The sequence below is a fragment of the Trachypithecus francoisi genome, unplaced genomic scaffold (genome assembly GCF_009764315.1).
Source record: "Trachypithecus francoisi isolate TF-2019V2 unplaced genomic scaffold, Tfra_2.0 Lachesis_group8, whole genome shotgun sequence".
NCBI lineage: Eukaryota > Metazoa > Chordata > Mammalia > Primates > Cercopithecidae > Trachypithecus > Trachypithecus francoisi.
In genome coordinates this window covers 48694690-48722506 of record NW_022681473.1, presented here as the reverse complement: position 1 = coordinate 48722506, position 27817 = coordinate 48694690, and the positions used below count along the sequence as shown (strand labels likewise).

At 34.1% G+C, this 27817-nt stretch overlaps 1 protein-coding gene across 7 annotated transcripts in view; it reads right to left on the bottom strand.

Moving 5' to 3' along the window:
- SOX6 (SRY-box transcription factor 6) overlaps window positions 1–27817 on the bottom strand; it is a 692888-nt gene that overhangs the window by 437729 nt on the left and 227342 nt on the right. Inside the window, exon 1 of one of the 7 annotated variants that reach the window (XM_033206902.1) lies at window positions 15884–15988. The exons of 4 other annotated variants lie outside the window; for them this stretch is intronic. The gene's annotated coding sequence lies outside the window, so the exon portion shown is untranslated. Of the gene's footprint in view, window positions 1–920; window positions 1067–15883; window positions 15989–27817 lie in introns of those variants that run through there. 2 more of the 7 variants (XM_033206896.1, XM_033206898.1) reach the window with 2 other exon arrangements.

Here is a 27817-nt window from a genome sequence, read left to right as displayed (position 1 = left end):
CTGCACATGGAAAAGCTGATAGAGCATCAACAAATTCTTTATCAAAATAAACACTTTGTAACACTGACAAAATTAAAAGTGTTGTAATCTATAAATGGCTCAGCCTGTTCTGTTAAAACTTTATCCCAGTTGGACACTATGCTTAAAATATGTTCAATTTTTTTCTTTACCTCTGCTGCAATTTTTAAGTCACAGATATTTTCTTCCATCTCTAGAAAGTAAGTTTGTTTTCATAATTTTCCAAATTATATTTATATACATTCTTCATGAAAATATGCATAATATAGTCAGTTTCATTTTTTTCTCTCCAAAAGGGAAAACATACTTGAAACCTTTTCTTTTTCAGTAAAAAATTCTAGTCTCACACATCATATTTCACTGACTTCCATATCTAAAACTTCTCCTTATTCCCCCACTCCCTCCCAAAACCCAAACATACACACACATACACACACAGGCAGAGGCACAATGGACACAATACCAAAATTTTAAAAATAAATGTTTAGACATAAAAACACCTGAGGGTGACACTAAGTTGTAAGCTATATCTAAAACAATTTGTTAAGGTAGTGGGAAAAAAACACACAATAGACATTCTAATTAAAGTCTGGTAATTTTTCTCTCCAAGTGAATGTTATTAACCAGAATAATAAACCACCATTAAAATAAGCCACTTCTTACAGTTAATCATTATAAAAGAAGAGTAAAAGTCTTAAAAAGCAAAGTCTTTGCTTATCAGAATGTTATTTTTACTTTAATTATTAAAGGATCTCTGGATATCACAGGGTTGCTTCTCTCCCAACCATCATCAAATCATTCAGTAAAAAACCTTTGTCAAATACGGTGTCACTCCGCTCATAAATAACAACATGCTTGTCATCTGCACACATAAAGAACAGCCTAAATGTTTAATCAAATACCTCGACTTCAGGAATTAACTTCTTGCCTTTGTCCTTTGGTGGCCACGATATCTTCATTGGAAGCCTCTATTGCTGTCATTATTTCTAATTGAAATCATCCTCTACCTCCACACCCTTTCACGAAGGAAACATGGCTTTTATCTTTGTCTTGCACATGCACACAACAGAGGGAGGGAGAATAATTTGCTATTTGCACTTTCAATAATAAAATAGCAAATTAATAAGGAGTGCTCTCTGTTATAGGATACCAAGCATGTTCAACACTCAATTCAGCTGTTGAAAAGAACTGCACTGTAACCCTTTTACCTAATATAGTATATTTTCAAAAGGCAGAGGAAATCTCTCAACTTGGGGGAAAATTATCTAAAGGTAAAGAGATGCTATATTTAATTCCTCACTTGAAGCTTTTGTCTATTCTGAATAAAATACTGCAACTTTAGATGTTTCTGTGCTTAGATTTAAGAAACAGACCTAAAATGAAGTTAGAGAGTTCAATGTGGAATCATTGTCAACTCCAGGGTAGTTGTAGTAGTTGTACTAGTAATGGCAGAGTCAGGATTTTAACCTAGGCAGACTAGCTAAAGACCAAGCTCTTAACCACAACTTAATCACTTAAGCACCATTAAAAACAAAACAAAACAAAACAAAAACAAAGACAAAAAACTAATTAAAACTTTTTGCTCCCTTTTCATGGATAATTTGAAGTATACATTGAGATTAAATCCTGTTTCCCTGAGAAATATAGCTGTACAATGTTGTGTTAGATAATTATTGTGTTAACTTCTGTTTAAGTACCCTTTGATATAGGAAATTTAGCAAAGAATGCACTCATGATTCTATGAGTCATGAAATAGAGACTTCTGTAACAATAATAAGAATTGCTCTTTCCTTCATAAAATGTTTAAAGTTCATTCTTTTAGGATTAATTCAGCTTAAATATCGAGTTCCTTAGACTCTCCCACACTTATGTCACTACATTGCTCCATAGATTCCTTATACAGCAACATCCTTATAACAGAGCAATAAGAAGAATCAGAAAGGCAGCAAAATCCAACACAGATGTCTCAAGGAAATACATTAAAGCTTATTTACTTTGCTTAAAGGAGAATTCCTCAGCTCAGAATCTATTTACTCTTCCTTAAGCATAACTGTAGCATAATTTTAATTATTTGAGGAGCACACCTAGGTTCAAATCCTGCTTCCACCACTTACCAATAATACAATCTTGGGCAAGTTGCTCAACTTCTCTGAGTCCAGGTATCTTTATCTGTACAATAGTTCACCTTGCTGCAGTGTTGCAGGAATAAACCTAATAGATACATGTAATGTTCTTAGCACAGTGCCTAGCATATACTAAGTGCTCAATAAATGGATCTTTAATATCTTTAAAATATAAACTAATAGCAATTCAAGGAGTTATTTTGAGAATTAAATGGTATCACATGTAAAAGCACCTACATTAGTGCTGTACAACAAAAGGGAGGCCTACAAAATGTTAGTTTTCACTCTTTTCTTATCTAATTTAACAGTTCATAGCCAAATAGAAGTAGCAGCTTATAAAGGAGTGTGGGAGGAGGACTGATACTGCTAAAGGCAAAAACACTAATTACAGAGAAATGACAACTTCAAGTCTGAAAAAGGCAAAGATAGGAAACCAAAAATTCAGACACAAGAACTCAAAAAAAAAAACAGCAATTTGGAGACCACTCAAGGTAGAGATAAAAAGTCTTAACAGACGCTCAACTCAAGGAACAGCTCAGGAATCAGATGTTTGTAGTGATAGCTGAGCCATTGAGAAACGCTGTTGAAAAATTAAATTTAAAAATCAGAAGATAAAACTATGATATAACCTCACCCTCACATACATTACACCAAAATATTGACAGGAACTATCTCTGGTAATAAAATATAGGTTATTTTAATTATCTTCTTTAACCTTTCTATTTTTTCTAAACAAGAAACTGTTTAGGAATCAGAATGTATAGTTAAATTGTAAAAATAATATTGGCACTTACAGAGGAAGTCTTTAGAAACCTAAGAAATATATAAATATGCAATAGATTAATTCATTCTAAACTGAGTTCCCTGTTCAAATCGCCTCCATGACATCCTAGAAGAATAAAGGTATTAAAATAATGTAACATAAGAGAAAAATTTGATTAGTTGTTGCACAATAAATTCACATGAAAAAGAAAAAAATTTTAAAAGCAGATTCATCTTAGAGATACTATTTTAAATAGCAGTCAGTAGCAACACAAACCTTATAACAAAAACCACATATGATTACCTCTATCTTTGCTTGCAACAATTCTGACACACCCTCATTTTTAGAGTAAAAACAACTCTAGGAAAAGATAGAAATAAACTGAAAAAATTGAGAAATTTCAAGAAGCATAGTCATAAGTGAAATGCACCTTTTTACATTCTAAAATAGAAATAAAAATGCTTTCATCAAATGTAGCTATTACCATGTAATCACACTGAACAATGGGAAAAAAAGAATGGCAGCATAGAAAGCAAACTAAAATATCAGAAATGAACATACTGCTTTTTTTTTTTTTCTTTCTCACCTGTAGTATCTATCTCTCTTTGGAATTGTCCCACTGAAGACCATGTACAATTACACTCTTCAGGACCATGTACAATTAATACAGAACATGGCAGAGAGCTATACAGCAGATCCTAGAGGACTTTTTCATCTGGATAAAGGGCATCTTCCCAGAAATAGAAATCATTTTCCTGTTTCTTCATTAACCAGAGCTCTAACTTTAAAAGAGTGAAAAGCAGAATAAAAAGTAGTAGGATGTTGTAAACTCTCAATTACTTCAAGTACTGTTATTATTATTATCAGTAGTAACAGTACGGGGCTAGTACAGATTTGAGATGAACTAAATGAAACACAGTCACACAGTTAATCTGTGGCAGAATCATAACTAGAATTTAGATTATGTGCTTCCCTGGTCCCAATTAATATTCAGTTCACCTTTTCTATAATTTCCCCCAAAATTTGACATCTCCAGATCTAACTGTCACTTTAGCTGACTCAGCTGTGACTATTTCATTTCTTTTCTTGGATTCTGATTGTCAGTGGGTTAAAAGCAATGTATAACATTTTTAACATCAGAGGCATCTATACTTCGTAATAAAAAGTGGGTAAGTTTAAATCATGCCTGTAAAATGTTTATTGAAGTGCATTTTAACCTTGGAAAATTTAAAAAAAAAATGCTCTTGAGGTATACTTTATCTCAGTAGTGTCATTATTTTCAAGTCTCATTTCCATCACTTAAAAGAAAAACTTTTCAGTGAACAGAATGGTAAAGAAAAAATAAAACAAATATCTTTCCTTTATTATTATGTTGGGATCATATTTTAATCCATTTTAAATTGGATACACCCAAGTCTTAGAAATGCAAACTCCTGTGATCAGAAAAGTTGCTGAGTTCTTCATGATGCTTAAAAGGAAAGAAGGGCGTAATAAATTAAGTTTTTGGTTCTGATTCATTTTTTGCTCTTTTGAAATAATTAATGCTGTGGAAATCCCAGGCAACTGCTATATCATTTATGACTGAACTGAGTCCAAAGGAGAGAAATATGTAAAACATTATTTAATTAAAATTTTGCAGTTTTTTTTTTCTCTCACATTTCCTTTCCTACTAGCTAATAGTCATTCAAATTAAGAGGATAGTTTCATGTTTGTTGCTGTTGAATTGCCTTGGGCCACATTAACATGTTCACAGATCTGTGGTATCTGGAGCCATATTGTTCTCTGGGGCCAACCACTTGAGTATGGCTCTCAAGCTCCCCCAGCCTTATTTCAAAGCTGTCTTTGGCAAAATGTAATGCTCGTAGGAAGACTCTGCTTGTATTGGTATGCATATGGCTCTTGAGGAATATTAGCAGAGTTGTTGTTTTTTGTTGTTGTTCTTACACATGTGGTTTTGCGTTTAGCTTGGGAAGTGGGATAATAATGAGAATTGAAGGAGAAATCCATTCAACTTCAATAATTTTACCATAATGTAGGAAACACAAAACAAAGAAAAGTTTACTTTCCTGATTCTAAGTTGAGAATATCACACTGGAAAAGCTTTTTCTGTGGAGGGCAGGTGAGGGATAAAGTAACTGACTCATGGCCCTGAAACAAAAAATCTAATCATGTCAATATCCTACTTAAAAACCTTCATTATTTCCCCATAACCTATAGGATATAGATTCCTTCATATAGATATAACACTCATTAATAAGCTGATTCCACATTATCTTTCTATTTCTACTTCCTGACACATATACACACACTTAGCAACATAAGACCTGATCTTCTCTAACTATTCTCTGTTGAATGTTCTCTAAATCATCTTTCCTTGATATCTATTCTTAGAGCTTGCAAGCTTATTTTCCATTTATGGCCCTCATAAATACTGTTCCCTCTTCTGTCTCCTCTTCACCAAACTATATCCTACTTATAATTTATGTCTCAGCTTTAATATCACTAATGTGTAGTCACCATCCTTGATCCCAAACCAAATTAGGTCTCCCTTTTCCTTCATAGTATTTATTATCCTACAATTAAATATTTATTTAATGCCTTTCTCTTATTTGGACTTATTTGTACCTAGAGAAAGGTACAACATACATTGTAGTTCACCATTGTATTCCTGGCCCATATATACTTGGCACTCAATGGATTTAGGAAATTCTCTCATTATCCAAATATTCATTACATGAGTCACCAAAATTATATAGAAGGTAAAAGGCATTCATTAATAAACTTACCATTTGTAAAATTAGTCTTCATGTAAACATCTCTCACAGATTAACTTAACATATATCTCACACATTTGGGTTAATGTCCTTGTATCTTTGATAATCATTGACAGTGCTTTCAAACTTGTTGGCACATTGGAGTCACGTGGAGACCTATACAAACTATTGATGCCTGGGTCCCATTTCAAAAGATTGATTTAACTGGATGAAGTGTAACCTAAGCAAAAGAATACTTTTTAAAACTGCCACACACCTGTAATTTATTTTCAGTCAAGTTTGAGAATCAGGCTAGTCAATTACCAGATATTGCATTGTGGCATTGAAACCAGTACTTGAAATAAAAATGTAAGGTAACTGCAAAACAAAATCACAAATCTTGCAAAAGATGCAAGATTTCATGAAGCAAAGAAATATAGTGTCAGAGAATAGCTCAAACCATTGAAAAATCAACAATTTACACTTAGTTAGACTAAGAAAAAAACTGAAGAACCAGAAAGTGGCAGGAATGATAGTCAATATGGTAGATTATTCATAAAAGAATTATTTGAATATAAAAAGATTAAGCAAAGTCCTTAGGAAATTTTATCTGCAAAAATAGCCTTTGTTATGTCAGATGGTACTACAGTGTGAAAATCGATTTTGCTTTCATAATATTTGACCTGAAAAATTACTCTTAAAACCATGATCACTCTTCTAAGAATTAATGCACAGTTAGAATTATAAATGAATGCTGCCAATATATAAACTTATTTTTATTAATTTTAATTTGTAAAAGTTGACTCAAAATGAAATCATTTTTCCCATTGTATACCATGCAATTTTGATCCCCACCCACTTAATATATTAAAATACAAAAGAAATCATCCTTGTATCGCATGACCTTGGCAAAGATGCAGATACAGTCCTACTTTTTTCCTCTTATATTATTATACTATTTGCTTCCTTGTCTTGCCCCATTCTAATGGTTGGACCTTAAATACAATGTCAAGTAGGATGAATGAGCATGGACAGTATCTTGTTTCCCATCTTGGGAAGAAAGCACTCACTATCTCACCATCAAATATGATGTTAGTTGTAGGTTTTTCATAGCCATCCTTTTCAGATTAAAAAAGTTATATGATATTCCTAGATTGCTGGGAGTTTTTAAATTATTAATGGGTGTGGTCAACTGTTTTTTCTGCATCTATTGAAATGATCATACGATTTCTAATTTACTCTGTTAATACAGCAACATTTTCCAGATGTTAAACCAATCTTGTATTTCTGGATTAAACCCTACTTGGTCGTGATATTTCATCCTTTTCCTATATTGCTGGATTTGTTGTTGTTTTGTTAAAGACTTTTGCATCTACGACCATTAAGGACATTGGTCTATAATTTTCCTTTTTTATAATTTTTTTTCAGGTTTGGTGTTAGGGTTATGCTGGCCTCATAAAATTAGGTAGAAATTGTTCCTTTCTCTTATATTTTTTGAAAGAGTTTATGTAAGAGTGATGTTCTTTCTTAAATGTTTGATAGAATCCACAAGTGAAATCATTTGGGCCTGGAGTTTCCTTCACAGAAATTTTTATTTTTTTAATGAACAAATTCAATTTCTTTCAGAAACAGCTATTTAAGTTTTCTGTTTCATCTTGTGTCAGTTTTAGTAAGTTTTTTTTAAGAAATTTGTCGCATCTAAGTTGTTCATCTAAGTTCATCTAAGTTGTATAACTTTTTGGCATAAAGATATTCATAATATTTTCTTATTGTCAGTTTAATATCTGTAAGATGTATAGTGATAATTTCTCTTTCATTCCTGATATTGGTAAGTTCTGTTGTCTTTTTTTCTTGGTCTTTACAAAAGAAAAACAATTTTTGCCTGTACATTTTTCTTATTTCCAGCAATTTGACTATGAGGTGCCTAGATGTACTTTTCTTTGCATTTATCTTGCTTGGAGTTTGCTGAACTTCTTATGACTGTACATTTGTATCTGTCACCAAATTTGGGAAATTGGTAGCATTATGTCTTCAATTTTTTCCCTGCCCCAATATCATTGTCTTTTATTTTCTGAGACTCATGTAAGTTAGACCTTTTAATATTGTCATATAACCCTAATCCTATATTCATCTTCTTTTCTTTTCCAGTTTTTTTCTCTGTTCCTTTGGGGCTTTTTGTTTTTGTTTTTTAGAGACAGGGTCTCACTCTGACAACCAGGCAAGAGTGCAGTGGCACCATCTTAGTTCACCACAGACTTGAACTCCTGGGCTCAAGTGATCCTCCCACCTCAGCCTCTCAAGTAGCTAGGACTATAGGTTCATGTCACCACCCTCAGCTAGTTTTATTATTTTGTAGAGACAGTCTTCCTACATTGCCCAGGTTGGTCTCAAACTTCTAGTCTCAAGCAGTCCTGCCTAGGCCTCCCAAAGTGCTGACATTGTAGGCTTGAGCCACCATGCCTGGCCTCTCTGTTCTTTCAACTGTATAATTCTATTGATCTATCTTCAGTTTCACTCTCATCTCTATTCTGCTGATTATCCTCTCAAGTGATTTTCTTCTTTCAGATACCATTTTTTTTAAAGTTCCCTTTGGCTCTTTTCAATAATTTATCTCTCTCTACTGTGATGTCTTTTTTTTTTTTTTTTTCAAATTTTCCTAGTTCTTCATATGTTGACCAATTTTGGATTATATCTTAGACATTGTGATCACTATGCTGTGGAGACTCTAGATTCATCTATAGTATTCTAAATAGTATTGCTGTTTAAGAAGCTTACTTGCTGAGACTCAAACTGCATATTTTGCCTTACTTGCAGTGAGCAACAACTATTTAGCTTTTAACCTCACTTAAGCTACTTGAGACCAATCCTGTACGTGGATGGTTTGGGGATCAGTCAGAGATTTGTAATATACAAGTTGGGGTTCCCTTTCCTTGGCTTTTTCCTTCTTGGGATTATCTCCTCACCCCTTAGCAGCTGTGGTTGCCCAAAGTCTGTTCCCTTGATTCTGCAGGTCAGAAAAAAAATGCTGTTTTTTTCTGCCGCCTGCCCTCATATTAGAAAGCTTGAAAATGACAAACTTACCCAGTTTCCTTCCCTCCATTCTTCCAAAGCTCATTCTCCTCTCAAGATTTAGTCTGTTTCAAGTTGCTCTTCAGCGCCTTCATATAGTTGTGTTTTGCCCAGAGTTTATAGTTGTTATCCTTTCTCAATTTTCAGTGGATGAAGTGGCCCTTTCTCACTACCAATTACTCTCTGATAATAAAGATTTCTTGTATTGCCTTAAAGACATATTAAATGATACCATGCTTTTTCACTCCTTCATGCCTTTACACATTCTATTCCTCTGCCTCCAATGTCCTTTCCTTTGATCTGTTCAATGAAATGTTAATAAACCTTTAATGTTTGATCTCAACTGTCACCTACTCCATGAAAACCTTCCCTGACTGGAAACAACATATGCTGGACAGGTTGTGAAAAAACAGGAATGCTTTTACACTGTTGGTGGGAGTGTAAATTAGTTCAAACTATTGTGGATGACAGTGTGGTGATGCCTCAAGGATCTAGAACCAGAAATACCATTTGACACAGCAATCCCATTACTGGGCATATACCCAAAGGATTATAAATCATTCTACAATAAAGATACACGCACACATATGCTTATTGTGGCACTATTCACAATAGCAAAGACTTGGAACCAACCCAAATGTCCATCAATGATAGACTGGATTAAGAAATTATGGCACATATACACCATGGAATACTATGCAGCCATAACAAAGGATGAGTTCATGTCCTTTGCAGGGACATGGATGATGCAGGAAACCATCATTCTCAGCAAACTATCACAAAATCAGAAAACCAAACACTGCATGTTCTCACTCATAAGTGGGAGTTGAACAGTAAGAACACATGGACACAGGGAGGGGAACATCACACACTGGGGCCTGTAGGGGGTGGGGGGCTAGGGGAAGGATAACATTATGAGAAATACCTAATGTAGATGACGGGTTGATGGTTGCAGCAAACCACCATGGCACATATATAACAAAACTGTACATTCTGCACATGTAATCCAGAATGTAAAGTATAATAATAAAAAAAGAAAACATTCCCTAACTGCTCATCTAGTTGTTCCCATCCCTGATTTACCCAAGCTCTTGTCACATTATTCTATATTTATTAGTTTATGTGTCTGTCTTAGTGACAAATTTGCAAGATTCTTGTGAGAATCATATCTTTTTTCATGTTATACCCTTTGTGTCTGGCATATAGTAGGCACAAATTGATGTTTAGTCATCAGTGAATGAATTAATTCATTATCAGTAAATATGTTTCTCCTCAGCCAATCATTAAAGAACAACGGGTGAAAGAGACACTAAATCAGTCAATACCTTCAACAGCCTTCAGACTGGGAATTAAACATTCAGTGAGCAATACAAATAACATATAAGTAAAGATGAAAATGAGTATGTGAAAGATCATATTTCCTTATTCTTTCAATCCTATCCTCATGCAAATGATTTAAGAGAAGATGAAAGGAAGGGAGAGGACTAATGTTTATTAAAGGTTCACTGAGTGCTAGGTGCCTTTATCTTTCTATTTAATTTTCATAACTCTACCAACTAGAAATTTTCTATACTGATTTTATATATTTTAAAAGATGTCAGGTTTTGCCATCCTCAATATTTAAATACCTAAAATTTCAGTTGAGAATATTACAATTGGAAATAACTCAGATGTCTATCAATACAACAATGGTACATATATAGTACAAAATATTATGTAGAAGGAAATGAGATAAAGCTGTATAAACTGACATAGAGCTCCAAGCCATCATTTTAAGTGAAAAAAAGCATGTAAACTATAAAGCAATATGTGCAAAAGGGGAAACTGCTACCCTGACACGAAATAAAGCTGCATGTTTCTATATAATGGCATACATTTGTATGTGATTATACAAGAAGTCTGAAAGGATACAAACAAAATTGAAAATAATAGTTATTCTTGGGAAAAGAAAGAGTCTTTAGGGTGAGAAAAGACATTAAGAAAAATTTTGCTCATCTTTTTATCAATAATTATTAATTCAACAAATGCTTAATGACAGTCCACTATACACCAGGCACTGTTCTACAATAAGACTGTATTTGTGTCTTACTTGTCTAAATTTAAAATATTCTTAAGGTTTTAAATGAAAGTATTACCTCAGTAAGAGAAACTAAAATAACAGAAAATCTCTAAAGTGCTTAAACATGTGATCTATTATCTTTTTAATGTGTCAGAAGATCAGAAGCTTTTTAAAGATAAGTAAATAACATTTTTATTACTTTTAAAGCCTGTTCTTCCAAATGCAGATTAAAATTTTTATTTTCCAGATCTGGACCCTATGGAGAAACAAAATGATTTCTCTTGTTTCCCTTTATAATACAGTTCCACTCACACCAATTCTTATGAGGTTTGGGGATACATGGTGAAGTCTAAAGTTCTTACTTGGGGTAATTCCAGATATCAATTGGCTGTCTACAGATAAAAACACACCTTTTTTTATTATTCATATGCTTGAGCAACCCAGAAAGTACATCTGGCCTTCATGAACTTCATTATTGGCTTCACATAATAGAGGAATATATGTTTGTCCCTTAAGTTGACTCACTTCCCTGCCTTAGCCAAGTGACTCACAGAGGACATCTTCTCATAAACTTTAATTTAAAATAACTCAACATTTTAATCTGTCTCCTTAATTCTTTCTAATGACAAGATCTTCATCGTCTCAACAAAAAGCCCATTCCATTTTTAATCAACCATAACTGCTACAAAATTATTTTTTCTGCTTGCCCGTGACTCTGATTCCCTGAGACTTTCAACTACTCACTTGAGTCTAGTGCTCCACAGTGTACACTCTTTTCCCTATGACAGCACTCAGCCATCTCGGGACACACACTGAATTCTCCTAAGATTTCTGTTTTTCAGAATAACCATGCTTCATTCTTTTAACCTAAGGGAAGCTTTTGCCAATGAGCCCAGGAAAGTGTTAGAAACTGAATTTCTCTGCAACTAGACTATTTGTTCAGTTGAAAAAAAAAAAAAAACAAGAAGAAGATATGGCTTTTACCTTAATGAAGCAACAGCTTTCTTGGGTAATCATTAAAAATACTTCCTGGCATTTGTTTTCAAAAAATATCCCTCTACCTATCTGCACATGTATATATAAGTGACATACACATTGCTCTTTACTTTCTCTTTTAAAATATCTTTTAAATGGGCACCAACCCATCTTCAGCTCATGTGACTTGGTTGTCTACCCAAGAGGCTACTATCTTCTGCCTTATCACATGGCTTCATTTGAGCCACAGCTCATTTACTAAAAATTATGATATTTCATTCTTTTAAGCCCACAACTGTATCTTCTTATTTTTGGAAACCTAAGATATCAGGCAAGGAATTAACCACTAAACTTCATCCGATAAACCTTAACTTATAATTAGGCTTAGTAATGTGTCTCTGTTAATTACATGCCTTTAACCATCTCAGTTCCATATGCTGGAAATTGTTAACTACTTTGCATCTTTAGGAAAGTAGAAAAAAAAAACTTTCAAATCTAGAAAACTTACGGAGGACATCCACCTAATTCATCCTGGTCCTTAGAAGAACATAACTTCCCATCTAAATCTTTTGGGGAGTGCAGGGATGAGGTGAATATGCATCTTATCTAGAAAGTTACACCTATGCATTTAAAAAGGAAAAACAAGGTTTCAGTCCTGGCTCTTGTCTGATTTTTGTCCCAATTTTCCTAGCTGTGAAACAAAGATAATAACAGCTCTATTTTAACCATCTCACAGGGTTACTATAAGGCCTCAAAGGAATCTACTGACTTTTCATCTTTCCAAATATTGTGAGATTGAAACTTTTAAGTGTATTTTTACTATGTATATCATTGAAGAAGATGGAAAAAGGCACTATTATAATTCCATAGTCATTTACTGCTCTTAAAATGCAGATAAGTTAAAAAAAAGTATAAGATAATATATGAAAAAGTTCACTTGAAAGTATAACATGTAATAAAAATATAAGGTGCAATGTTATTAATAATGGCACCTTCTACGACTTCAAGTGAGACACTCTATAAATCCCCTCCTTTTAAAACCAAAACATTTTAATTAAATCCTCTTTTTTGTCTCCTTTTCCCTCATCACCAACAAAAAAAGGTTCCAGCATAATCTTTTAGCCCTGGACATAATTACAAATGCCAGCAAAGATTTACGTAGAATATAATATAAGTATATTCTGACATTTCATAAACCCCAGCCATCCTCTCAGACTGACTTCATTTTCTTTTTAATGTTTTGATAACCTTTTTATATTCTCCCGAAGAAAAACAAAAGTGTCTACCAATATTTTAGCAACTGGCAACATTATGAATATTTTGGTTATTGTTATCTACCTTAAAACCATTCCATGTGGTCTCACGGCTTTTCTCTGCAAAAATACCAGGTATTTTTTTCTCAACTGCGTCTTAAATTTTTCCAGATTTTTACAGCCCATTATAGCATTTCCACAATAAGATTATAGCCACTGGGGCTGCTCCATGAGTTTAAAATTTGAAAGTTCGGTTCCTGTGTCCAGGAATACAGATTCCCCAAAGCAAGGACACAAAGTGACAGACTACACAGAAAAACAAGAAACAACAATGAAGAAAAGCTGTTAAATGTTTTATAGCTAGATATTAAGAAACAAAAACATTTCTACCACCACCCTCACCCCAATCTTAGCTAGCATCAAGTTGCATAATTTTCTCTAAACAGTACATCCAAACCAACCAACAGACTCTATTTTTATGTACTTTGCTTTCTCTCAATCTCCCTTTTTTCACTCTAATTCACTACATTCCTCTTCCTGATAACAACAATAAATATTTACTGAATGCTTGTAATGTGCAAGACCGTGTGTGCTACATGCTAAGTAAAACATCCAAGAACAAAATGGGCCAGTCCTGAGTGAAGGACAGACACTAAACAAAAACCACACAGATACATAATTTCAAATTGCAATATCTGCTGTAAAATAAATTAAAGGATGAGAAACAAGATCTTTGCAGGAAGACAAGATTTGCATTGGAAGGAGCAGGAAGCGTTTCTCTGAATAAATGGCATTTAAACAGGGACCTGAAGAATGGATAGGAATCACTCTGATGAAGAGTGGAAAGTGGTGCCTTCCAGGTGAGAACACAGCATTATGTGAATATCTTGGTGCAGAAAAGAATTTAGAGGGTCCAAGAAACTGACACTAGACCGGTACAGTAGCTGGATCAGAAAGAATGATTTGGGAGAAAGACAAGAGCTGAGGCTGGCAATACACGGGTCAGATTCTGTGGGGCCAGGGTCTTTTATGTTAAGAATATTTTTTGTTTGTTTAATTAAAGTATAATAGGAAGCCAAGAAAAAGTATTTCTTGGATCCCAAAGAATGGTAGGTGGGGTTTTCCCTACCATACAAGGAATATGGAACTTAACCACAAATTTTTTTCAGAAGCATGAGAATGAAAGACACCAAATGCCTGACTCATTACCTCTAGCATGAAGACAGGGAGATGTAAAACTAGAAAAGGCTTCAACTATATTAGTAATGTTTTATTTCTTATAAACACAGGTATTTATACCATTCTTTAAACATTTTTTATATGACTGAAATTTTCATAATAAAAATTGTTTAAAGAATTAATGAATGCTAAGAATTCACTGATTCATTTCCCTTCCCTCTTCGTTCTCAGGCTCATATCAAATCTTTCAATTTTGAGAAATTCAAGCACATAGAATTTAGAGATCTCCCCTCTTATTCATTTTGTTTCCTGAGCCTTTATTCTCTAGACTTTTAGCATCAGATGTTAGGGGTTCTTTAATTAGCTTATCTTTTGTTTTAGCATACACTATAATCCTTACAGCTTTCCAACAAGCACAGAGTTAATATGAGGATTAAATGAGATTAAAAACACAGCATTTAGCACACAAGAGCTCAATAAATGTTAACTATTTTTATTATTTCACTTACGATAATCTACTATTCCCAGTCTTAAATATAGGCCAGAACATTAGAACTAACAAAAGTCGAGTATATAGGACTAAATAGTGCTCTGGCATTTTGAAAGCATGTATACTATGTATTTTCACAAATACACACACACCAACACATGCACACATATAAAGTAGATTTCCAACACTGAATTTTTAGTTTTTGAAAAAGATATTTTTTCTGTGCTCATTTAAGCATTAAATGACAAAATGCTAATTTGAATTGTTTTTATTCCCACTCAAGAAGTACACTGGAAGAAAATGTGTATTTGTTTGTGTGGAATTGCAATGTAAGGCAAGTTTAATATATTTCCTAACTTCTCCTAAGTACAACAATAGTACATTGAAATGACTTATGGTTACATAGAGTTTCAATAATATTCAATAATGTATGGTCCATATCATGTTTAAAAGGCTCATTTTTGTAATAAGAAGTAATTCATGCAAAACCTCAATCTTATAGAATTGAATATTGACATCAAAATTTCTTCTACAACAGGAGGAGCAGTCTTTAGTGGAAGAACATTATTAAAATCATATCTTTTCACTTAATTTTCTTTGTACAAATAGCACAGATCCTCTCATTTCTCTTTCCTTGCAATTCACAAATACCATAAAAGCTGTCTTTAGAAAAGTCCTTATTAAACATCATGATGAAATGAGTACTGGGACCCCAAAAATATCAGAACCTGTAACAGTTTTTGTTAACTAGACATCTGGAAAATACCTCATGGAATCTTTACGTGAATATTTTACTTTAAACTATATTTTAATACCTAAGAACCCAGAACTTCCTCTTGTGAAAAAAAACAAGAGAGTTTGTCACTCAAGATTCTTCAGTTTATATTCCTTGAGGTTTGGACTTAGATTGTTTTAGTAATCACTTCTCCATGCCCATTTCCTTGTTCTTAATCACAAATCTAATCATGTATTTTTCTAAATATTCAAAATTAAATATATTTATCTACTTATGTAAATAGTTTTTAGTTACTGTCTACCAATAGCATGTATAGGGATCTCGTTAACAAACAGATTTAGAACTTTTTAGATTTGTTCCAGCAGCTTGTAAATTCATTTTAGACTTAATTGTTTAAATATATCAACATGCTAATCATTTTAAAAAGTAGACATAAAAGATTAATTCCAAGTTTTTTTTACTTACCAAGCTCCGCCATTCCACCCCACTGCCTGAACAATATTATCAGCTCTTCGGATACTCATTCTTGCTAAGTAAAAGCATATTTCTTCTCTAACTGGATTAATAATCAACTTTCTAGATAGTTCATTTGTAATTCTCTTCTGGTTAACCCTTAGCATTACAGCAGTCTGCCCAACTCATGCTATTTAATTTATGAAGGTAGAAGGAACAGGGGAAATTTAATCAGGTAGATATCAAAAGGAAAGTAAAAATGAGGGACAGTTTAGATTAGGCCCAAAATAATAATCAGCCTTACTTTTTTTACACTAAAAGGTGTAAATCTTTGTTAGATATTACAAAAGCATTCAGGTCATAAATACAAGATACAAGATACATGAAGAGAAAAATCTAACAGGCTTACAGCACACCAGTCCAGTGCATACCAGCCCATGTTTATTGCTTTTTATATGCAGATAAACAAAACTCAGCTCTGGGCACAAGACATACATTTTTCTCTTAGTAGAAAGGTCTGACTTTCAAATTCCAAATGCCTCCTCTCTCAACAGTTGTAGTGACATGGTCCCTTATCCTACAATAAATGTCATCCTAGGCTTCATGGCAATTTTCTGCAAATGCAATCTATAAACACTTGCATCAGAATAATCTGGGATGCTTGAGAAAAATATAGACACCTGGGTCCCACTTGACAAGTCCTAACCACCCAAGTGATTCTTACATACCTTAAAAGTTAGAGAGCCACTGCTCTAGGATCACCTTAAACTCACCTAAGAAGAACTCCAATATAATCCCTTAGAACTCAAAATAAAATTATATACCTTATTGCTAGTTTGACCTTGACCTTTTGCCTTCATTCCAATAACTAAGATTCCACCTTGTTTTTCTGTAGCTGAGTGCAGTAGTCCATCTAAAACCATAACCATTCCCTGACCTTTTAGCTAATTATCTGTTTCATATTTCTGGATGTGAATAAGCAAGTCCTATTCATCATAGCAGGTGTGGGGCAGAGTAGTAAGGGTCTACTAGGATAGGAACAGTCTTGGGAGAAAGTTAATATAGCAGACACAATGTATTGGCTAAAAGGTTGGACAACTGACACCCATAACTATATACTCCATTATAGGAAAAAAACTAGAATCTGTCCTTTAACTCCACTTGCTGTCTATGGGTCTTATTGAGGCCTAGCCACCTATGTCTCTAAGTATCACTTACCCTAGATATTTTTTTCCTTTCTCTGCTTTATGAAACTCTTTAATATCCTGTTTTATGTATTTCTTCTATAAGGTCAAAAGGCAGACATGGCAGCCAGTGGTTTCACAAATTGCTACAAAAGGCCATGTTCATAGCCAGAATGAAGGAAAAGATAAAGGCTATGGAGAAAAAAAAAAAAAAAAAAAACATAAAAACCTAAAGGAAAACCCCTGAGAACTGGAATCACTAGTAGACCAAGTAAAATAATATTTTTTAAAAATTTTAAATTCTGATCATTTATTTTTATTTTCATAGAATCTTTTAAGAAAGGTCAACAAAAAGATGATGATTCAAAAGATGATTATGAGAGAAGGTTAAAGTGACTAAAAGAAAAAAGACATTACTGAACTAGTAGAACTCAGAAAACGGATTTTTCTTGGCCTCTCTACCACTTCCTAGATTTACGATCTAGACTAAGTCTCTTAACTTTTCTGTGCTTCAGTTCCTCATTTGCAAAATGAATATAATAAACCAGGTCCTGTGTGTCTCATAGGGTTATTTTTATAATTAAACAGGATCATGTTTATTAAAAAGCTTTGAAACTATAAATACCATATAAATATAAGGGATTACTGTAGCTATATAAATTATTATATAAAATATTATTATTAACATATTGACAGATAACTTAAAGTGGTAATATTTTTATTGTTTTATATTATATTATTTTATTTTATTTTATTTTATTTTATGAAACTGGGTCTCACTCTGTTGATCAAGTTGGAGTGCAATGGCACTATCATAGCTCACTGCAACCTCAAACGGATAAACCCAAGTGATCCTCTCACCTCAGCCTCCTGAGTACTATATTATTTTTAAAGGAAAGTATAAACCATACACAGTGAAAAACTAAATAAAAGTTTGTAAAATGTCTTTCCTAAGGAAATTTTAAGAATATGACCAATATTAGTTAGGGGAAGACTAAGGCAAAATCATCCCAAAGTATAGACAAATAATCAGATTAACCTGAGTTTGCCAGTTGATACTTAAGCCTTAAGGTTCTTACCAGAAGGACTTCCAGGTAAGGAAAGGGATAAGGAGTGATACTGGTGACATTTCTCATCCAAAACCATCTACCTAAAGACAGAGTTCAGACTGACTTGAAGAAGCAAAAGCTTGGGGTATTTGTTACATGACATTTGACTTTATCCAACATTGCCCTAAGATTCAATCAAGTGCCATAATTTGATTTAATTGAATAATGTGTACGTATTCCAAGGGGAGAAAATCGAAGTTTTAGCCAGTGCAAAAATTGGTTGATAAGAGTTGCCCATGTGAAGAAAAAAGGATTCTTAACTTAAAAAAACAGATAGTTGGCTGGGCACGGTGGCTCACGCCTATAATCCCAGCACTTTGGGAGGTCGAGGCAGGTGGATCACCAGAGGTCAGGAGTTCGAGACCAGCCTGGCCAACATGGTGAAACCCCATCTCTACTAAAAATATTAAAAAATTAGCCGGGCATGGTAGTGGGTGCCTGGAATCCCAGCTACTCAGGAGGCTGAGGCAGGAGAATTGCTTGAACCCAGGAGATGGAGGTTGCAGTGAGCCAACATGGTCCCACCGCACTCCAGCCTGGGTGACACAGTGAGACTCCATCTCAAAAAAAAAAAAAAAAAAAACAGTTTCAGTTCCATTGAAACTGAAGAATGTCGAATTTTTTTAAAGTTCCATTTTTAAAAGTTTCAATAAACCATTCAATAAATATTGTTGAACATGTACAATGTTCTAGGCATTGTTCAAGACACTGAGGAATATGAGCAACAGAAACAGTCAAAAATTACCTGCCATCATAGACCTTATATTCCAGTTGGAAAGAAAGCCAATACATTTAAACGATACACAAATTATATAGTGTGTTCAATATTGAAAAAGGTTCTGGAAATAAGTAGAACAGCATTAGAGAGAACAGGATTGTTTAGCAGGTTGCAATTTTAAATAGGATGCTCAAGGCAGAGCTCACTAGGAAGACATTTAAGCAGAAACTTGAAGGAGGTGATGAAGTTTGGTGAGATCATTATAGTACAATCATGGGAGTTATTTTTCATCCATGTTAACATTTTTACCACTTTAAGAATAAACAAGACATTCTTATAAATGTGCTTTTGTACTATAATAGTGAAAAGCTGTAAGTCACTAATGTAATGGTAAAACAAATTGTGGTACATCCATATGACGGCACACGATGTAGTGATTTAAAATGTTCTCCAAGACTATTAACATAAAAAAATCAATAAAATGAGTTTTTAGATACAAAAATGTATGTATAGTATGATCCAATCTTGCAGAACATTTTTTCATTTGCTCAACAACTATTTTTTGAGTACCTTCTATGAGCCGGGCACTATCCTGGGTACCAGAGAGAGGGCAGTAAACAAGCTGGTCATGTTCTTCCTTCTCATATATACATAGATAAAAGACTTATATGAAATATAACAAAATATTACTAGGAAGTAAATTTCATTATGAAAGAATAAGGTAAAATTATAAGTTATTGTATTTCCTCCTTTATGACTAAATATAGTCTCAAATTTCTAAATACTTTCTGAATGGTGCCAAAAATAAACCATGGACTTTATATTGATCTAAACATTATAGTCCATATGTGTTTTGTGATATCTGTGTTTGCATAAATAATAATTCGCAGTCTTACAATATTCTGCCAAATGTGTATTGCATTTTTCAATTATACACCAATTTTTATGTCTCATAACACCTAATGAAATTGAATAACATTGGATCCCTTTCTACAAATACAAAATCTAGGAAAAAGAACAGTTAACTAATTTATCACACTAGAAATACTGTTTAAATTGTAAATTATAACAATGCATAAGAAAGTATCTCACACAGTGCCTGGACCAAGAAAGGCTTGCAGATTCTGGATCCTATGCTAATACCTTCCCAGTTACGCTGGAGTTTGTTGTTGTTGTTGCTGTTGTTTGTTGTTTGTTTTTGGCAGGGCAAAAAATCTCCATTTATTTAAAATGGAGCTTTAATAGTTACCAAAAAAAGTCTTATCTGAATCCCAGACCCTACCACGACTACCAGGTGTTAGCTTTATTCCATCTCCCCTCAACCACTAAAATGACCAGCAAACAAGTTAGACATTTTTTTATAATGTTTTTCCAGTCTTCTTTTGATTTCAGTATTTATATTTAAACCATGTAGCAAATGGCAGCTGTCTACCTCTAATTAGTCAAGTTGTCTTGGGCAAGTCATTTCAACTTTCCAGTCTCGCTTTTTAAATTTTCAAATATAAGATTTGGACTAGGAGACCTCAAAAGCCATTAAGCTCTAAAGTTTCATTATATTACTTTAAGTCTATAAGGTATCTATAATAAATCAAAGGAACACAGCTTCTCAAAAGAATAAAGGCTACAGCAATAGGATGGTTGGCTAGAACAAGAAAACAAAGACCAAGGATTAAAAGAGAATTTGAAAATCTCCCCAACCCCCTGGACCAAGTCCAGCTTCAATCACATAAAGGTTGTTTTGGGACTATAGAAAAGAATAAATATGAAGGTTTCTCAAATCATCAAGAGATGATGTTTTTGCTTAGAAAGAAAAAGTACACTTGTTCCTATACACTCTCTAGTTCTTAAAATATACATACACACATCACCACCAGCAACACCCCTAAATGTTTTAATATTGATATGGAAGGAAAATACAAATCACTCATTTTGCTGAAATAAAGTATTTTAAACCTAGAAAGGGTGATTTTGTTTTGAGGGTTTAAAAAAAAAAAAAAAAAACACTGTATTCACTCTTTTTCTATTGCCTCCTCTGTATACAAACCCCCAGTAGCTCTTAAATTTGTGGCATTTTCTTATGTACATAGAGAAAAATTTGTGTTGCTATTGCAGCAACATCTAAACAGTTTCCTGTAAACTTTCAGTGATGGAAGCCATAGAATTTATGATAAAATCCTGTAGAGTGGTGAAACAAATTTCTTTCATATTTATCATTCATTTTATTCAGTGTGCATTTGAAGGAAAACCTTTTAAGAACACCAATAATGTGAGAAAGCTACAACAACTAAATTTATTGTTAAGTATCACATCATTGGTCCTCCTAGGAGTTCAGAAAGAAAGCTTAAATCACATTTCCTAACACATTGGAGAGCTTCCCAGAGATGTGATGGCCCACAGAGGCAAACCATCCAAAGCATACTGGAATCTCAGAGATGGTGACAAAGAAATATCACTTTGTTTAATAAAAGCAGACTGGAGTTATCCTTTCAATTTTTTTTAACAAAATACAAACTCTCTCTTACCCCATTTTTCTTCTTTCCTTCCTCCACCCACTCCTGTTTCACCTGACTAAACTGTAGGTATTTGTTCCATCACCTGACTTAGGGGCTGGCTAGAAATATTAGGAAAAAAAAAAAAAAACAATCTACTATTGTTACATGAGACAACAACCTTTCATGTCCTTGAAGCTCACCATGACCTTTCATCTTTCCTATCCCCAATGGTCTCTCCTAACAACTAAAACTACACTCAGTTGGGCTGAATTCCAGATTGTCATAAAAAGAACCCTGTCCTTTCAAAACAAAACCAATTTTTACACCAAGGTGGGGGAGAAACACAAGTCCATTGTTCCCTCACAGATGGAAGTTGGAGTTACTAAGGCAACTGCTCTAATCCTCCTTTTTACCACCTTTTTCACATCACTGGCCTATCAAGTATGCTACCTTTTAACTCATAAGCTCAAAAGCTGGTAGTCTAACTGGCTGCCCTAATTAGCTACGATTTTCACACTACAGACAACATGATGAGCTAATCGAAATTTGCAAAATAATGACGTACCTCCAGCAAATATTCCTCCTCCTGAGGCCCAGTCTTAGAATAACAATAATGAGACCATTATTAGAGAAGGGCATTAAAATGCTGCACTGCTGCTAAACAGAGAACTTAATTGTTCTGGTCTTGTCCATTGAATCAACAACCTATTGTTGTGGACTTGAAAAATAAAGGACTGGAGAATGGGTGCCATGATGATTGGTCTGTGCGGCCATACCGGCACTCTGTAGAATTGTTTTCTTTTGAAACTCTTGATGGACTAGTAGTTTTGTTTAAAAGTAACATAAAAGGCGATTGTCTGGATAAAAAGTCCTATTTATTGAAATCCTTAGAAGCAGTTGCATGGATTTGTTCGTGACCCCTGAGACAAAAACATAGTGACCATAATAACACCATTTGTAGAGAGCCCTGTTACCACTGCCTACAGTAACATAAGATAAGAGAGAGTCTTTTCTAACTACAGTTGGAAGGAAGGAAGTACTTCTGAGCAGAAAACAAGAATGATAAAAGGTCAAATACTGGATAAAGCTCATTAATAATTGAAAAGGAGACTTTAAAAAATAATGCTAATTTAAGAATTCTGTACAATTGCTAAAGATTCAAGCACATGTAAAAAGGCACACAGCTTGTTTTTTCTTTTCTTTTCCCACTTTTGAGCTTCTTTGGTTAAGAAAAAGAATTAAAATAGAATTATTATTAAATAATTAAAGCAAGATGTCTCAGGATAACCTGGAGAACAAGAAACCCAAAGGTTTCTAAATAATTATTCTTATGGTCATACCCAGTCTATATTGAGAATAACAAAATACTGAAGTTAAAGGTTAACTAGTGTAGGATTCTTAGCTGTAGAAAAGCACTGTTTACACACTGTAAAAGTGTCTTCCATATGGGGCCACAGTACATGTTTTCTGTAAAGTCAAACCAAGATTTTAGTGTTGAATTGTGGGGAAGGGATGTACTTTTGCTGTTAGAGGGTATTTGGGGTGAGGGTCTGTTTGTTTTTTAGCAAGTAAAATCTGCATTATATAAAAATGTATTAAATTGTAAATAAGACCTCTTGCTTCATTCAAACTGTGCTTTACTTCAGTTTTCATCTTGTTAGGCTAAATTAATTAACAATCTCACTGTTGCACACTTTCTCTTTTCATTACATCAAATAATGGCCGGTATATTAAGAAAGCCCTCACCATGGGAATTCTGCAACACTACTGCTAAGAAGAGTTTCTGTGTATCAATGTAACAATATTCATTTCATAAGCATTTATTAAATGTACTTTTACTGTTAACAACCAATTAAGCACCTAAATTCTTAACACATTATCAGTTGAAAACCATTTTTTCAAAAAGCAAAACTAAACTAAAAGTTTCAAGATACTTTAAAAAGGAAAAATAAATCACATTGTATGCCCACAACCAGGTTTCACCATCAACTTTACCTAAAATAAGAAGAAACACATGAAAATTTGACATGCATGTTTTCATGGATACAAGACAGTATTGCATAAAAGGTTTAAAATACACACCCCAAACCATTCGTTCTGTTCCTTGCTGTGGAATGTTTAACGTGATAAATGGAATGATTAGAATTTCATTGGTAAATCCCATTATTTTAAATCTATAAGAATGAAATGTTTTAAACTCTTTTGTAAGTTTCCTTTTCAACCTGAAACTCTGTAGCAACTAGAATTATGCAAATGGACAAAACACTAAAACTCTTTTTAATCTTTTCCTTGATCAACCAGTGCTTCTTTCTCCAATCACAGCTTTGTGTGTGATATCTTTCTGCTAGCATTTCTTATTTAATTAAAACAGACACTGACAGAAGGACATGGATTAGTACTGTAATGATGCATTTACTTAGATTAATCGGAGGCTCCTTTTAGAGTAATGGCTTAAACAAAGAACAAAAGGAAATTGTTATGAAACAGCCTTTTATCCCAGGCAAAGGTCGCATTATGAGGTTTTTAATTTTGTCAGCTTCTGTTATACTCTGCCTTGCTAGTGGAACATGAGAAGTGCTTTTACCCCCAATAAAGCCAGTTATTATAAAAACAGCCATTAAAGCTGCAAATTAAAATGTCTGATTTTTAAAACAGGTTACTTAGCTTTCAGAATATCCTAATTAGCATGTTGTACATTGTTGTGAGGAAAAGAAGACTAAATGCTAATGACCTACCGCCAGGTGACCACACTGCTGTGCACAATAATAAGGACCTTTCCAAGTAATATGATGAATTAACCAAGTACAGGTCCCCCATCTAACACCCCTTCTCCAAATACAGCTTCAGATGAATGGAGGGTCTGACTGTTTGGATGTGTTCAGTAAGGCCTTACTTCTGTCCAGAAGACTCTCAGCCAGCTACTTTTTATATAATCACTAAAAGGCAGACTTCTTTCTATTACAAAAGAAAGTAAATGAAATAGCAATACTATATACAATCTGAAGTTAGAAAAGGCAACAGTCATTTGACTGCAAAGCACAATGAATTAAAGAACCATGCCCCAACAAAACCAACTCTTTGCCTCTTTTTATCCAACCTTCCCCAACCTATCCCTCTCCCCTCTGCCTCTTTAATAAGTTGAGCTTGCAGAGTATAAATGGAGCTAAGGTTTGAAAGCTCAGTCTTTTTTCATAGCACTGATTTTTACACCATGTTGTCTTTAACCAGCTCAAAGGTAAATCGAGTTTCCTTTTTCTAAATGTTGTTTTTGCCTTCTGTTTACTGACTACATCCACTGCTACTTCTCCTTAGTCAAAATTGCTCTTGACAAAGGATATATTGTCCTTTGCATTTCCTACTGTATGAACTTACCTCAATTACCTGCCTACTTCTAGGTATTTTCTGCTTTATCTTTCTTTATGGACTAAATGGTTCTGTGCCCCACTATACATTAGGTTAATATGTGGACTAGATGGAAAATATCTCCACAATTCCCCACAGAGAAAACATAATCCACTTTAAGTCTCACACAAATACTCCTGAGTAGCTTGCTCTAGAAATTTCTTGAAACCAACAGGAAATATTTTCATTGGAACAAGAAATCACTGAGGATCATCAGTGCCATTTATCCCACGGACTCATTTGAAAAGGAGTATTATTTGAGGTTGTATCAATTATCTACAGCCATAAGAATGCACAGGTTTAACCAACCCAAAACTTAGTGGCTTAAATCAGTAAGTTTTTTTTTTAGTTTATGCATCTGTAGGTCAGCTGGACATTTCTCTGGTTTTAGTTGAGTTCACTAACATATCTTGTGGTTGGCCTTGGCTGGGACAACTGGTATAACTCAACTCTGCTTTGTATGTCTCATCCCCCAACACGCTAGCCCAGGATTGTTCTTCTATAGTGAGAGAAAAGAGCAAGAGTGTGAACAGAAATGTACAAGTGCTTTTACAAGCCTCTACCTGTGTCACATAAGCTAACATCCCATTGGCCAATGTAAGCTAAATGACTGATCTCAGAGTCCAGTCATGAGGACAAATGCCCTATCAATATTGGAAGGGAACTGCAAAGTTTTAGGGCAAAGGTCATAAATAGAAGGAAGGATGAAGAAGAACTGGGACCTTTAAAGTATTCAGTCTTAGCAAAGAGGCCAAGGTCATTTGATGACTCCCAAAGTTCATCAGCAGAAGCTTCTGTTTTGTTCCATTTTAACTAATGCTGTCTACATAGCCACTCAAAATCGATGTCATTTTTATTTTAATAAGTGAGAAAAATTCTTTAAAAGATAGTTAACAAACAACCCCATCACACCTTATCTCCATTGACTTCCAATTTAAAAATTACAACTATTAAGCTAATCCTAAAATGTGACCTATACAAGTTCGACATTTATTTTTGTGTACTGAATTATTGTGAATCAGTTATAACTTAATAAGAGGTTTCAAAACTACAAACATTTTTGTCTCAGATGCTTCCCTTCCACTGACAGAAGCAAAGTTTGAGGAGCTATCTAATGGATACTAGACCCAGAATTTTGTTCATTACTATATCTTAGAGAGTACAGACAGTTTTATTCCACAGAATACCAGAAAACAGTATTTCACACCTCCTTACAACAGCAGATATAGCCACAATAGCAGTGTTTAAAAATAAAAATTCTTTTGAAGTCCAATCCCTATCACTTACGTCTCTATTGTTCCTCCAAGAACTCTGTGAAAAAGTAATGCAAAGAAAATTGGTCTGAGGATACTACATGAGAAGGTGCCCTAGAATAAGATGATTAAGAAGCTAATTTTAAGCTTTGCAAATTTTCTGTTTCTACAAAAGATAAATGAGGAAAGTATCCATGATGATTGCACCAGTTTCCCAAAGTTAATCTAACAGTCCCTACATACAGCTTTAGAGATATATCTCAAGCCAGTTACCAGACTTTCCACTCACAGACACACATCCAACAGGAATAGGAGTGATTACTGGGCAGAATTCCTAACCCCTATGGCAAGGGAAATACTATCCTGTAGCACTACTCAACAATTATCCCTCTGAGCAATTAAAATAACCAATGAAGTGGGTCTCCAAAAGGAGCCTTCAGCCATTCCTTCATTTGAGCCAGCACTGACAATGAGGTTGCCAAAGCTGGCACTAACACTTGAGGAACAAGAAATAAAGGCCAGCAAAGCTCAATCTTGCATCCAAAGATATTAAAAAGGAAACTAAATGACACGGAGAAGACATTCTTAAGAATTACCTAATTAATACAGAAAGGAAAAAAATAAATAACATAATAAAATCATTTGTATTCCCTTTTCATTTTTTCCACATTCCTTTACAACTTATTTTAATAATAATTTTGTTTTAAAGCAAAGCCCTGGGTGATGGTTTGCCTTTTATAAATAAGAATGATAACAGGCAAGAATGCAATTTGTCCTATTTTTCTAGTGTTTTGATCAACCAACTCCTCTCACCTGGTCTTTAGTAAGTATCAATTACTAGAGCTGTGATTCAAGGTCATGGAAAAGAGCAAAGCTAATAGGTCCATATAAAAATCAAGGCTAGCATTGTGCCCTCGTTAACACTGCATTCTAAACAAACAATAAGTCCATGTTCAGAGAGCTGTACTAATTCTTCTCAAAGGAAGCAGCTTAGGTTCGACTCAAAATTTCCTTTAAAAGTCTCTTTGCTTTGACAGAGAGGCAAAGAGAAACAAAAGTGCTTGCATATCAGAAAAGGAAAGGACCATAAAGAACAAAGACAGAAAAGGAAAGCTCAAACTCCTTAGAACATTGTCTCTACAGATCCATTCACTTGATTCTATCATTTCACACATACATATTTCACATGCATACATATATCTCATCTGGTATATAGTATATGCTTAAAAGCTGTGTTGATTAAAATTATCATACAATTAGAAGAACAGATAAGAACAGAAAAAAAGTAAGCATACTGTCTTAAAAGAAATTATATCACCAGTCACATCAGATATTTAGGAAGCCCCAAGTTTAGAGCTTCTAACATTTGTTTTAAACTATTTTTTACAGGATGACAGGATGAAATGAGATGAAACATGGGTCAAATTACATGTGAAGCCACACCTACCTTCCCAGATTTTTTTTTTTTTTTCCAGAGAGATATGGTCTCACTAAGTTATACAGGCTGGCCTTGAACTCCTGTGCTCAAGTAGTCTTCCTGCCTGAGGCTCCCTAGCAGTTGAGACTACAGGCACACACCACCTCCCAGCCTGATGTTTTATAGAGATAAAAACATGACTAAAACTAACCCCAAGGAAAGGTTCAGAAGAAGAATGATGTCATAAATGGCTCAATGCAACCAATGGGGTAATTGTGGGACCTGAAGGCGAAGTCCTACCCTTTTGCCTTTATAAAGGACATTTGGTACATAAACAGACTAAAGTATTTAAGTCTCAGATCACCTTTAAC